Consider the following 13711-nt stretch of genomic DNA (forward strand, 5'->3'; position numbering starts at 1 on the left):
CAACCTCATGGTAGCAGGGTGAGAACTGCTGCTCTCCTGAGCCTGAGCCGCCCCTGCCCAGTTCCTCCAGAGTCTTAACCCTGTACACATGTCGTAACACAGTCCTTTTGTCAGGTTCAAGAGCAGCTATCCTGTGTGACAGTGTATTACAGTACTTGATTTGCTACAAGTAGCTTCTTGATTTCTGAGTCATTCTCACCAAATATTTTGGCATTTTGAGGTCACACATTCAATGTTGACTATTTGTTATTTGCCTCTGGGCCCTCCACTTGAAAAGAATGAACATGAAAGTATCTATGGGCTATCCCTGGGTATCCTTGAGACCTTAGTTGCTTCCTTATAGTTCAGTTGTCACACTGGCCAGAATTTGGAGCATAATTATTGCAGTGCTCCAGTTCTTTCTTTTTTCCCATGTTTCTTATTTTACAATGAAGAGCATCAGTCAGAAGTAAAGGACAAACTGAGAAAGGAGCTAGATAAGCTACATCCTCAGAGAAGGAGTACAATCGATTTGGAGTTAGAGACCTGACTAGCCAAGGACCTCTGAACAACTTAGTCTAAGTCCCTATTTCTTTCTTTATAAAAATAAGATATTATCAGTTGTATTTCAATACATCAGAAATGAATGTTCTGAAAAGGAAATTAAAATGACAATTCCATTTACAAAGTATCTAAAAGAATTAAGTATTTAAGAATAAATCTAACCTAGGAGGTGAAAGACTTGTACACTGAAAACTACAAAAGGTTGCTGAAAGAAATTAAAGAAGACCTAAATAAATGGAAAGACATTCTGTGCTCATGGATACGAAGACTTAGCAATGTTAAGATGTTAATACTACCGAAAACAATCTATAGATTTAACACAATCCCCATGAAAATTCCAACAGCCTTTTTTCACAGAAATGGAAAAGTGGACTGATCCTGAAATACATATAGAATTACAAGGGGCCCTGAATGGCCAAAACAATCTTGAAAAAAAGATTAATAAAATTAGAGGACTTAAACTTCACAATTTTAAAACTTACTACAAAGCTGCAGCAATTAAAACATTATGATAGGGCTTCCCTGGTGGTGCAGTGGTTAAGAATCCGCCTGCCAACGCAGGTGACATAGGTTCAAGCCCTGGTCCGGGAAGATCCCACACGCTGCGAAGCAACTAAGCCCGTGTGCCACACTACTGAGACTGCACTCTAGAGCCCACGCACCACAACTACTGAAGCCCGTGAGCCACAACTACTGAAGCCCGTGAGCCACAACTACTGAGCCCACAAGCTACAACTGCTGAAGCCCACGTGCCTAGAGCCCATGCTCCACAACAAGAGAAGCCACCGCAATGAGAAGCCTGCACACAACAAAGAGTAGCCCCCGCTCACCGCAACTAGAGAAAGCCCGCGTGCAGCAACGAAGACCCAACGCAGCCAAAAATAAACAAATAAATAAAAATTTATTAAAAACAACAACAACAAAAAAAAAACCACTATGATACTGGCAGAAGGAGAGACATATAGGCCAATAGAATAGAATAGAGAGCTTAAAAATAAACCCTTACATATATGGCCAATTGATTTTCTAGAAGGGTACCAAAACTATTCAGTGGGAAAACGACAGTCTTTTCAAAAGAAATGTTGGGAAAACTAGATATTTACATGCAAAAGAAGGAAGTTCTACCCTTACCTTACACAATAAACAAAGATTAATTAAAAATGGATTAAAGACCTAAATTTAAGAGCTAAAAACTATAAAAATCTTAGAAGAAAACTGGGGGAAATCTGCATGACACTGTATTTGGCAATGATTTTAAGGATAGGACACCCGAATTATAGGCAATAAAAGAAAACATGGATAAATGGCACTTCATCAAAATTAAGGACTTCGGTGCATTAAAGATGCAATTATTAAAGCAAAAAGACAACCAACAGAATGGGAGAAAATACTTGCAAATCATATATCTGATAAGGGATTAATATCCAGAATATATAAAGAACTCCTAAAACTCAACAACAGCAACAACAAAACAACCCAGTTAAAAAGGGCCAGGGCTTCCCTGGTGGCGCAGTGGTTGGGAGCTCGCCTGCCGATGCAGGGGACGCGGGTTCGTGCCCCGGTCCGGGAAGATCCCACATGCCGCGGAGCGGCTGGGCCCGTGAGCCATGGCCGCTGAGCCTGCGCGTCCGGAGCCTGTGCTCTGCAACGGGAGAGGCCACAACAGTGAGAGGCCCGCGTACCGCAAAAAAAAAAAAAAAAAAAAAAAGGGCCAAAGACTTGAACAGACATTTCTCCAAAGAAGACATACAAATGGCCAATAAGCACATGAAAAGATGCTCAACACCATTAGTCATTAGGGAAAGGCAAATCAAAACAACAATGAGGTACCACTCCACAACTATTAGGATGGCTATTAAAAACACACACACACACACACACACACACACAGAAAAGATAACAAGTGTTGGCAAGGACATAGAAAAATTAAAAACCTTGTGCACTGATGGTGGGAATGTAAAATGATGCAACTGCTGTGGTAAAATTTTGTAGTTTCCAAAGGTTAAACATAGAACTGCCATATACCCCGGCAATTCCACTCCTAGGTATATGTCCAAGAGAACTGACAGCAGGAAGTCAAACATATACTTGTATACCAATGGTCATAGCAGCACTGTTCACGATAGCCGAAAGGCAGAAACAACCTAAGCGTCCTTCGATAGATGAATGGATAAATAAAATGTGGTATATGCAGTTGACCCTTGAACAACACAGGATTGAACTGTGGGGGTCCACTTATGAGCAGATTCTTTTCAATAAATGCTACAGTATTACATGATCCAAGGTTGGTTGTATCTGCAGGTGCAGAACCATGGATATGGAGGGCCAACCAGGAACTCTGAGGATTTTGGTATCTGAGGCAGGTCCTGGAACCAATTCCCTGTGGATACTAAGGGACGACCATATATACAGTGGAATATTAATTAGCCATAAAAGTGAATGAAATTTTGATACATGTTATAACATGTATGGACCTTGAAAACATTCTTTTCAATGAAATAAGCCAGACAGGGGGCTTCCCTGGTGGTGCAGTGGTTAAGAATCCACCTGCCAATGCAGGGGACATGGGTTTGAGCCCTGGTCTGGGAAGATCCCACATGGCACCGAGCAACTAAGTCCATGTGCCACAACTACTGAGCCTGCACTCTAGAGCCTGCGAGCCACAACTACTGAGCCCATGTACCACAGTTATTGAAGCCCGCGTGCCTAGGGTCCATGCTCCACAACAAGAGAAGCCCATGAACTGCAACGAAGAGTAGCCCCCGTTCGCTGCAACTAGAGAAAGCCCGTGCGCAGCAACGAAGACACAACGCAGCCAAAAATAAATAAATAAAATTTTTAAAAAAGAAAGAAGCCAGACATAAAAGGACAAAGACTGAATGATTCCACTTATATGAGCTACCTAGAATAGGCAAATTCATAGAGACAGAAAAGAGAATATTGTTTACTAGGGGTTAGAGGGGAGGGAGGAAAGGGGAGTTACTGTTTAATGGGTACAGTTTTTGTTGGGGATGATGAAAAAGTCTTGGGTTGAGATAGGGGTGATGATTATACAACATTGAAAGTATATTTAATGCCACTGAATTGTAAACTTACAAATGGTTAAAATGATAACTATTAGGTTATATATACTTCACCATAACTTTTTTAAAAGGAAAAAGTAAGCATATTACTACTTAGCTATAAGGAATCTAATGAAGATTAATATGATGTAATAGTGAAAAGCTTGGTCCTTAAGTACTTAATAACTTTTGGTTTCACTTTCCTTTTTTCATCTCCAACATCCAACCTATGGTGCCATTTCAGTGATTCCTGTAAGTCCAACTGGTAGCCAACAGTGTAGAAATGGGGCTGGTTTGGGAAAGGGTAATCTTGCCCCATTTCAGTCTGTGACTGTACACTGTGATTTCAGGTTTTAGGTCTTTTCTGGGTGGTGACAGTTCTGCTTTTATTTATTTATTTAATTTATTTATTTGCGGCACGCGGGCCTCCCACTGCCGCGGCCTCTCCTGTTGCGGAGCACAGGCTCCGGACGCGCAGACCCAGTGGCCATGGCTCACGGGCCCAGCCCCTCCGCGGCACGCGGGATCCTCCCGGACCGGGGCACGAACCCGCGCCCCCTGCATCGGCAGGCGGACCCCCAACCACTGTGCCACCAGGGAAGCCCAGTTCTGCTTTTATACTAAAGAATATAGTTTTTCAGAATCACAGACATAGAGAACAGACTGGTAGTTGCAAGGGGGAGGGGGTGGGATGGAGTGGGAGGTTGGGGTTAGCAGATGTGAGCTTTTGTACATAGAATGGCTAAACAAGGTCCTACTGTATAGCAAAGAGAACTATATTCAATATCCTATGATAAATCATAAGGGAAAAGAATATTAAAAAAGAATGTATATATGTATAACTGAATCACTTTGCTGTACAGCAGAAATTAACACAACATTGTAAATCAACTATACTTCAATTTAAAAAAAAAGAAAGAAAAACAAACCAAAAAAGAATGTAATTTTCCTCTTCTCAATAAATGGCACCACCATTTACCCAGCTGCACCCAGGCCAAGAACCTTTGACTCATCCTTGACTCCTCTCTTTTTCTAACATCCCACACCCAATCCATCAGCATATCCTGTCAGCTACACCTTCAAAATATGTCTAGACTCCAACTACTCTTCATCACCTCCACAGCTGCCAGCCAGGTTGGAGCTCCCATCATCTATCTCCTGGGCCACTCCAAGAGCTTCCTAACAGAGCCCTCACTTTCCCCGTACCCTTCTACAGCCGATTCTCCAGTCAGGTGCCAGGGTGATCCTTCTAAAACGTTAAGTCAGATCATATCATTCCTGTGCTCAGAACCCTCTAATGGCATCTCATCACACTCAGGGTAAATTCCAAGATCTCATCGTGACTTCACCGAGGCCCTGTCGACCCCTGGCAACCTCCTGGATCTCATTTGCTGCTACTCTTTTTCTAGTTCACTCCATCTCAAACATGCTGTTCTTTTTGCTGGTCCTTACACACACCAAGCAAACGCCTGCCTCAGGACCTTTTAACTCTTGTTTGCTCTCATGTTCTCACTTCATTCGAGTCTCTATTCAACTAACTCTCCTCAAGAAGGCATTCCTGGGGCTTCCCTCATAGCGCAGTGACTGCGAATGTGCCTGCCAATGCAGGGGACACGGGTTCGAGCTGTGGTCTGGGAAGATCCCACATGCTGCGGAGCAACTAGGCCCGTGAGCCACGGCTACTGAGCCTGTGCGTCTGGAGTCTGTGCTCTGCAACGAGAGGCCGCGACAGTGAGAGGCCCACGCACCGCAATGAAGAGTGGCCCCCGCTCTCCGCAACTAGAGAAAGCACTTGCACAGAAACGAAGACCCAACACAGCCAAAAATAAATAAATATTTTTTTTAAAAAAAGAAGGCATTCCTTATAATTGCTCCAAAGGAGATGAAATACATAAGTATAAACCTACCAAAAATATGTACAAGACCTGTATGGTGAAAATTATGCAATGCTGATTGAAGGAATGAAAAGACAACCTAAATCCTTGGAGAGACACTGTGTGTTCATAGATTAGAAGATTCAACGTAGTAAAGATGCCAATTTTCCCTAAATTGATTCCCCTAAACTTCAATCCTATCTAAATTCTAAAGTTTCTCTGTAGACATAGACAAGCTTATTCTAAAAGTTATATAGAAAGTGAAAGGCCCTAGTATAGCCAAAATAGTTTTTGGAAAAGAAGAATAAAGTGGGAGGAATAATTTGATATTAAAGCTTACTATAAAGCTATAGTAATCAAGACAGTGTGGTACTACAGAAAGATAGATACACTGATCAATGGAACCGAATAGAGAATTCATAAGTATGCCCCCAAATATGCCCAGTTAATTTTTTTTTTTTTTTTTTTTTTTTTGCGGTATGCGGGCCTGTCACTGTTGTGGCCTCTCCCGTTGCGGAGCACAGGCTCCGGACGCGCAGGCTCAGCGGCCATGGCTCACGGGCCCAGCCACTCCGCGGCATGTGGGATCTTCCTGGACCGGGGCACGAACCCGCGTCCCCTGCATTGGCAGGCGGACTCCCAACCACTGCGCCACCAGGGAAGCCCCCCAGTTAATTTTTTTAAAGTAGCAAAAGAAATTCCATGGAAGAGGGATAACCTTTTCAATAAATGGTGCTGGAGAAATTAGACATCCATAAGCAAAAATATGAAACTCAACCTAAACTTTACAGCTTATACAAAAATTAACTCAAAATGGATCATGTACATGTAAAGCTATAAAACTTCTAGGAAAGAACATAGGAGAAAATTTTCAGGACTTAATGACTAGGCAAAGAGTTCTTAGATTTGATACCAGAAGAATGACCCATAAGAAAAAAAATAGATAAATTAGACCTTATCAGAATTTTTAAAAGTTTAGCTCTGCAAAAGACACTGTTAAGAGAATGAAAAGAAAAACTATAGACTGGGAGAAAATATTTGCAAATCACATATCTGATAAAGATCTAGAATCTGGAATATATAAAGAACTCTCAAGACTCAGCATTAAAAAAACAATCTCATTAGAAAATGGGCAAAATATATTCTCACTGAAGAGAATATAGAGGTGGCAAATAGTATGAAAAGATATTCAACATCATTAGTCATTAGAGAAATGCAAATTAAACCACAATGAGATAATCACGACACACTTATTAAAATGGCTAAAATGAAAAACATGATTAACACCAAGTGTTGGCAAGGCTGGGGAGAAACTGGATCACTCATACATTGCTGGGGAACATAAAATGATACAGTCCCTCTGGGAAACGGTTTGTCAGTTTCTGAAAAAAACCATACATACACTTACCATACAACCCAAACAATCACATATCTGGGCATTTAGCCAAAAGAAATGGAGACTTGTTTCCACGCAGGAACTTGTACATCAATGTTTATAGCAGTTTTATCTGTAATAGCTCAAAGCTGGAAAACTAACCAAATGTTTTTTAATGGGTGAATGGTTAAACAAACTGTGGTACATCCATACCATGGAACACTAGTCAGCAATAAAGAGGAATGAACTACTGATACACATAACAACTTGGACAGATCTCAAGGGAATTATGCTGAGTGAAAAAAGCCAATCTCAAAGGATATCTACCGCATGATTTCACTTATGTAACATTCATGAAATAACATAATTATAGAGATGGAGAATGAATTAGTGGTTGCCAGGGGTTAGTGATGGTGGGGAGGGATGGGTGTGGTTATGAAGAGGTAACACCAACAACATGTCTTGTGATGATGGCACAATTGAGTATTTTTTGGTAACAGCTTTATTGAGATATAATTCATATATGCAGTTCAGTACCTTGATTGTAGTGATGATTACTCAAGGCTACACATATGATAAAATTACATAGAACTATGCACACATACTCAAATGAGTGCATGTATAACTGGTGAAATCTGAATAAGCTCTGTGGATTGCACTAATGTCAATTCCTTGGTTTTGATATCATATTATAATTGCACGAGATGTCAACATTGGATGAGGTTAGGGAAAATGCATGTGGCTTCCCTGTACATTTCCTTGCAACCTCTTGTGAGTCTATAATTATTTCAGAATAAAATCATTTTTTAAAATTGAAGGCATTTTTTGCAATTCCATGATGGTCCAGTGGTAGCACTCTATGCTTTTTTTTTTCAAGTAGCTTTATTATTTTTTATTTTTATTTTTCATTTTTGGCTGTGTTGGGTATTCGTTGCTGCTGTGCTGAGCGGGCTTCTCATTGTGGTGGCTTCTCTTGTTGCGGAGCACAGGTCCTAGAGCGCGTGGGCTTCAGTAGTTGCGGCATGCAGGCTCAGTAGTTGTGGCGCACAGGCTTAGTTGCTCCGCGGAACGTGGGATCTTCCCCAGGCCAGGGATGGAACTCGTGTCTCCAGCATTGGCAGGAGGATTCTTTCTTTATTACACAGCAGGTTCTTATTAGTTATCTATTTTATACATATTAGTGTATACATGTCAATCCCAATCTCCCAATTCATTCCACCACCCTGCCCCCCACTTTCCCCCCTTGGTGTCCATATGTTTGTTCTCTACACCTGTCTCTATTTCTGCCTTGCAAACCGGTTCATCTGTAGCATTTTTCTAGATTCCACATATATGTGTTAATATACGATATTTGTTTTTCTCTTTCTGACTTACTTCACTCTGTATGACAGTCTCTAGGTCCATCCACATCTCTACAAATGACCCAATTTCGTTCCGTTTTATGGCTGAGTAATATTCCATTGTACATATGTACCAAATCTTCTTCCTCCATTCATCTGTTGATGGGCATTTAGGTTGCTTCCATGACCTGGCTATTGTAAATAGTGCTGCAATGAACATTGGTGTGCATGTGTCTATTTGAATTATGGTTTTCTCTGGGTATATGCCCAGTAGTGGGATTGCTGGGTCAGCAGGCAGATTCTTAACCACTGAGCCACCAGGGAAGTCCCAGGACTCTGCGCTTTCACTGCCAAGGGCCCAGGTTCAATCCTTGGTTGGGGAACTAAGATCCTGCAAGCCACTTGGCTCGGTCAAAAAAAATTGAAAGCATTTTTAACTGTCTCATCCAAAAGAGCACCTCTTCCATCAGTCTCTACCCTCAGAGCCTGCTTTTTCTTCCTAGCCTATATCGCTACCTGACATCATAGTATATGTAATGCATAAGATATAACATATTTTGTATAAATCTGTCTTCTCCAGTAGACTTAAGAAGGCAGGAACTTGTTGTGTTCTCCATTGTGTGCCCGCTGCTAAAATGGCACCTGGCACATTATCTTTGTTGAATGAATGCATGCGTTTACCTGCCTTCCTGTAGGTATACATTTTGTTTATTTTGTCTAAACACTAATTGGCCCTTACAGCCTCCTGCCAGAAAACACCTTTATCAAGGTATCCACCCCAGACTCTCTATTTAGAGGAATTTCAGTTGCCTTTTTCAGTAATAATATTTTAATACATGCAATTTTCTAGTGGGGAAAAAGCATTTGATCCCATTCTGTTTATTCCTTCCCGGCTCCAATCCGGACTTGTGGGAATATATCTTCATTTAGTGTCTTTCTGGGATAGTTAAAGCTTCAGCTATGAGAAGGCAGCTAAATAAAGTTTCTTGAATCTGGACAGAATTGACCCTATGTTCCTCATAAAAAGCTTCAGGAGGTCAAGGCTTCAGACCGAGTTGTTCAAATATGTAAAATGAAGAAATTTTATAGGAAAAAGAAACCATACAAAGAAAGATCATTAAGCTCTCAGCCATCTATCTTGTTACAACTGGTCATAATATATTTTATTGTGCATCTGTGGTAGGCAAAATAATGGGTCCTAAAGATGTCCACATCCTGGGGCTTCCCTGGTGGCGCAGTGGTTAAGAATCCGCCTGCCAAGGCAGGGGACACGGGTTCGAGCCCTGGTCTGGGAAGATCCCACATGCCGCGGAGCAACCAAGTGGCACAACCAAGTGTGCCACTTGAGCTACTGAGCCTGCGCTCTGGAGCCCGCGAGCCACAACTACTGAAGCCCGCGTGCCACAGCTACTGAAGCCCATGTGCCTAGAGCCCATGCTCTACAACAAGAGAAGCCACTGCAATGAGAAGCCCTCGCACCGCAACGAAGAGTAGCCCCCGCTAGCCGCAACTAGAGAAAGCCCGCACACAGTAACGAAGACCCAACGCAGAACAAAACAAACAAAAAAAAGTCCACATCCTAATCCTCAGAACCTGTGAATATGATGCCTCACATGGTAAAAGGGACTTTGCAGATGGATGTGATTAAGGTTAAGGATTTGAGGTGGGGAGATTAGACTGGATCATGCAGGTGGACCCAATCTATTCACATGGGTTCTTAAAAGCCGAGAACCTTCCCCAGCTGCAGAAAACAAGAGAGAGAGTGTGGTGAGAAGGACTTGATCTGCTGTTTCTGGCTTTGAAGATGGGAGAAGGGAACTTCAAGAAGCTGGAAAAGGCAAGGAAAGAGATCCTCCCTTGGAAATTCCTGAAGAAATGCAGCCCTGCCAGCATCTTGATTTTAGCCTGATGAGACCCATATCAGACTCTGACCTACAGAACTGCATGATAATGAGTGTGCGCTGTTTTATGCACTAAGTTTGTGGTGAGGTGTTATGGTGGCAATAGAAAACTAATATAGCATCTTACTGTGATTATAGCTTTGCTATTAGCTTTGCTTGTAAGCAACAGAAACCAAGTTGAGCTTCCTTAAGCAAACAAAGCAGGCTTTTCTGTGAGCACACAGTGTCTCAGGGAATCCAAGGGAGGACAGCCGTGGAGCTGCAGAAACACTGTAGGACCACAGTGAAAGCTGCTTCCAGGAGTATCCTTCCTTGGCTCCCTTTTCTCTGCCTCTCTGCCCCACCCCCAATGTGTTTCACTCTGCTCTTTCTGTAAACAGACTTTCTCTGCTACTTAGTCCATAAGGTGTAAGAAGCTGAGCCTCAGATTCCTTTTTTCTTCTTTCTCCACCAGACCAGTCAGGCCAGGCTGTGACTAGAATCTCATTTTCAATTCCGAAGCCCCACAGAGGGAACTCCGTTTGGGTTTATGTTAGGGTTACAGTTTAGGTTAGATGCCTGTTATGGGTTGAATTGTGTTCCCCCGAAAAAGATATGTTGAATCCTTAACCCTCCAGTACTTCAGAATGTGGCCTTATTTGGAAATAGGGTGGTTGCAGATGTAATTAGTTAAGATGAGGTCATACAGCAGTAGGGTGGGCCCTTATTCCTATATGACTGGTGTCTTCATAAGAAGAAGAAATTGGGACACGGACACAGAGGGAAGATCACCGTGAAGATGGAGGCAAAAGTTGCAGTTACGCTGCCACAAGCCAAGGAATGCCTGGGGCTACCAGCAGTTGGAAGAGGCAAGGAAGAATCCTGTCCTAGAGGCCAGAGGGAGCACAGCCCTGCCAACACTTTAATTTCAAACTTCTGGCTTCCAAAACTGTGAGACAATAAGTTCTGTTTTAAGCTACCCAGTTTGTGGTACAGTTGACTCTTGAACAACATGGGTTTGAACTGCACTGGTCCACTTATACATGGATTTTTTTCAATAAATATGTACTACAGTACTGCATGATCAGGGTTGGTTGGATCCACAGATGCAGAACTGTGAATACAGAAGGCCAACTGTAAAGTACTCAGGATTTTCGACTACATGGGGTGTTGGTGCCCCTAACCCCTGCGTTGTTCAAGTGTCAACTATACTTTGTTATAGCAGCCCCAGGATACTAATACAGTGCCCAAGCCTGATCCAGTAAGTGCTGTCCAGGAGACCAGGTCTTATAGTACAAATATGGCTTCTCAAGACTCACTCTTATGGCTTGGCAGTAGGGGGCCAGTTTCCAAAGAAAGAAGAATCCCTGTGAGCTGGGCAGATGCACTGAAAAGCTGTCCACTCTAGTTCTCGACAGCTAGGACACAGATAATATTCTGATTTTCATTTTTGTTGTTCCTTTTGCTTTATAATATCCTTTTACCTTCTGGAATGAACTGCAGTGTATGATGTGACATATGAATCTGAGTTACTTCTCCTCCGTAATGTAATCCATTTGTCCTAACAACTTTTATTAGTGATTCCTTTCATCATTGTGTTGCTTCTTGTTTACTAGTCAGTGAGTACTGATGATTAAAAACTTTTCTGGAATCTCTATGCTATTCCATTCATCTGATTGCTTGACCAGGTCCCTGGCATGGTAGTGACGACTCTGGTAGTAACTTCCAACCTCAGTTCTACAGTGTGGTTACCCATCTCTGAGTGTTCTACCTATGGCAATTTGGAATATCTAGTTACTCTTAACTTTTTTGGGGGCGGGGAGTGGGTTTACAAAATGTTCTTGACCTTTTTAGAGTAATGGACCAGAAGAACTCTTCTGGTGGAAGAAGCTGCGCTGTTCCCCTTTTTTGAAATTGGTCCCTGGCCCTGTTAACACATCTGGTCTTTGGGATGAGAACAAGTTAGAAAACAGTAAAGGACCCACATATCAAACTTTGTAGTAAATATGTACCTGGCACACAGCAAGCACACAATAAATGTTAGGTAATTACTAGAATGAAGGCCAGACAACACCTACGTCAAACTCTTGCCAATATCCAACAACAGTCCATTTCTACATCTCCCCCACCTTTAAGCCATGCACGTAGTGGGAAGGGGATGTGATAGGCTGAATAAGAGCCACCCCAAAATGTCTATGTCCTAATCCCAGAAATTCTGTGTATATACCTTACATTGTAAAAGGAACTTTATAGATATGGTTAAATTAAAAAGAATTTGAAAAAGAACAGATACATGTATATGTATAACTGAATAATTTTGTTGTACACCTGAAACACAATATTGTTAATCAACAATACTCCAATATAAAAAAGTTAAAAATTAAAAAAAAAGAATCTTAAAATGGCAGATAATCTGGATAACCTAGGTGGGCCCAAATTAATCACAAGAGTCCTATAAGAGGGACATAGGAGAGTCAAAGTCAGAGAAGAAGGAGATGTGACCACAGAAGCAGAGGTTGGAGTGATGTGCTTTAAAGATGGAAAAAGGGGCCAGGCACCAAGGAACACAAGTGGCCTCTAGAAGCTGGAAAGTGGATTCTCTAGAGCCCCCAGAAGGAACTTAGCCCTGCTCACACCTTGGTTTTAGCTCAGTGAGACCCATTTCAGATTTCTGACCTCCAAAATTGTAAAATAACAAATTTGTGTTGAATTAAGCAACCCAGTTTATGGTAATTTGTTACATCAGCAATAGAAAACCAATACAGAGGAAATTAGAATTTCATTGAACATTCTGCAAAATTTGCACTCCTGGACTCAAGTCCTTGTTTAAATTGTAGGGTTTGAGGCCCACAGACCGTAGGGGTACCTTTCTTGCCATGTCATGCCAGACAAATTTTCACCCTCCTTCGGGCCCTTTCTGTCCACTTCTGCTCATCCAGCCTGATCTCCACTGCCGCAAGAATCTTCTTCCATTCACCCACCTTTGAGGCCTAGATTTGATAGCTGTTCTAAGATACTGGTGTTAACCCCACATGCTTGAGACTAGGGTTTTTAAACTGATAGAAATTCAGGGAGCAAATTAAATTGAAACGTGAAATAATGATGAGAAACCTTTAAAAAACTGGGCATTTTCTCTCCCAGCATCAGGCCAAAGAGAAAGAAAGCTAAAAAGACACTGAGAAACGAATCTAGGTAAGAACATTGAACTGCACTATAAGCTCCTGAACATTTAAAGCTCAGGGCCTTTTAAGGCCTGGGACTTGGTGGGAAATTCCCGACTCCTTTTGTATCAATACAAGCCCAGAAGGCTAGATATAGTGAGAGACAATAGAGACTTAAGTAAAAGTGTAGTTTGGAGTTCCAAAAATCTGGATTTGAATCCTGGTTCTGCAGACTTGCGTTCCTGGTCTTTTCCTCTAAAAGGCCTTAAGCAGCCCCCTACCAGGTAAGCTCCTCAAAATCGGTGAACCGGGAAGGTGCATCACCCCGGCTCCCTAACACCGAGTTCCTGGTCCGCATCACCAAATGAAGGAGCATAAAATGCCACTCTCTGGCACTAAGAAAGCGCGCTTTTTTACTCTTCTCTCCCAGAATAAAAGGCCCTTACTTTAAAAAAAAAAAAAAAAGATTTTATTTT

This window comes from Lagenorhynchus albirostris, chromosome 8 (genome assembly GCF_949774975.1).
Source record: "Lagenorhynchus albirostris chromosome 8, mLagAlb1.1, whole genome shotgun sequence".
NCBI classification, from domain to species: Eukaryota; Metazoa; Chordata; class Mammalia; order Artiodactyla; family Delphinidae; genus Lagenorhynchus; species Lagenorhynchus albirostris.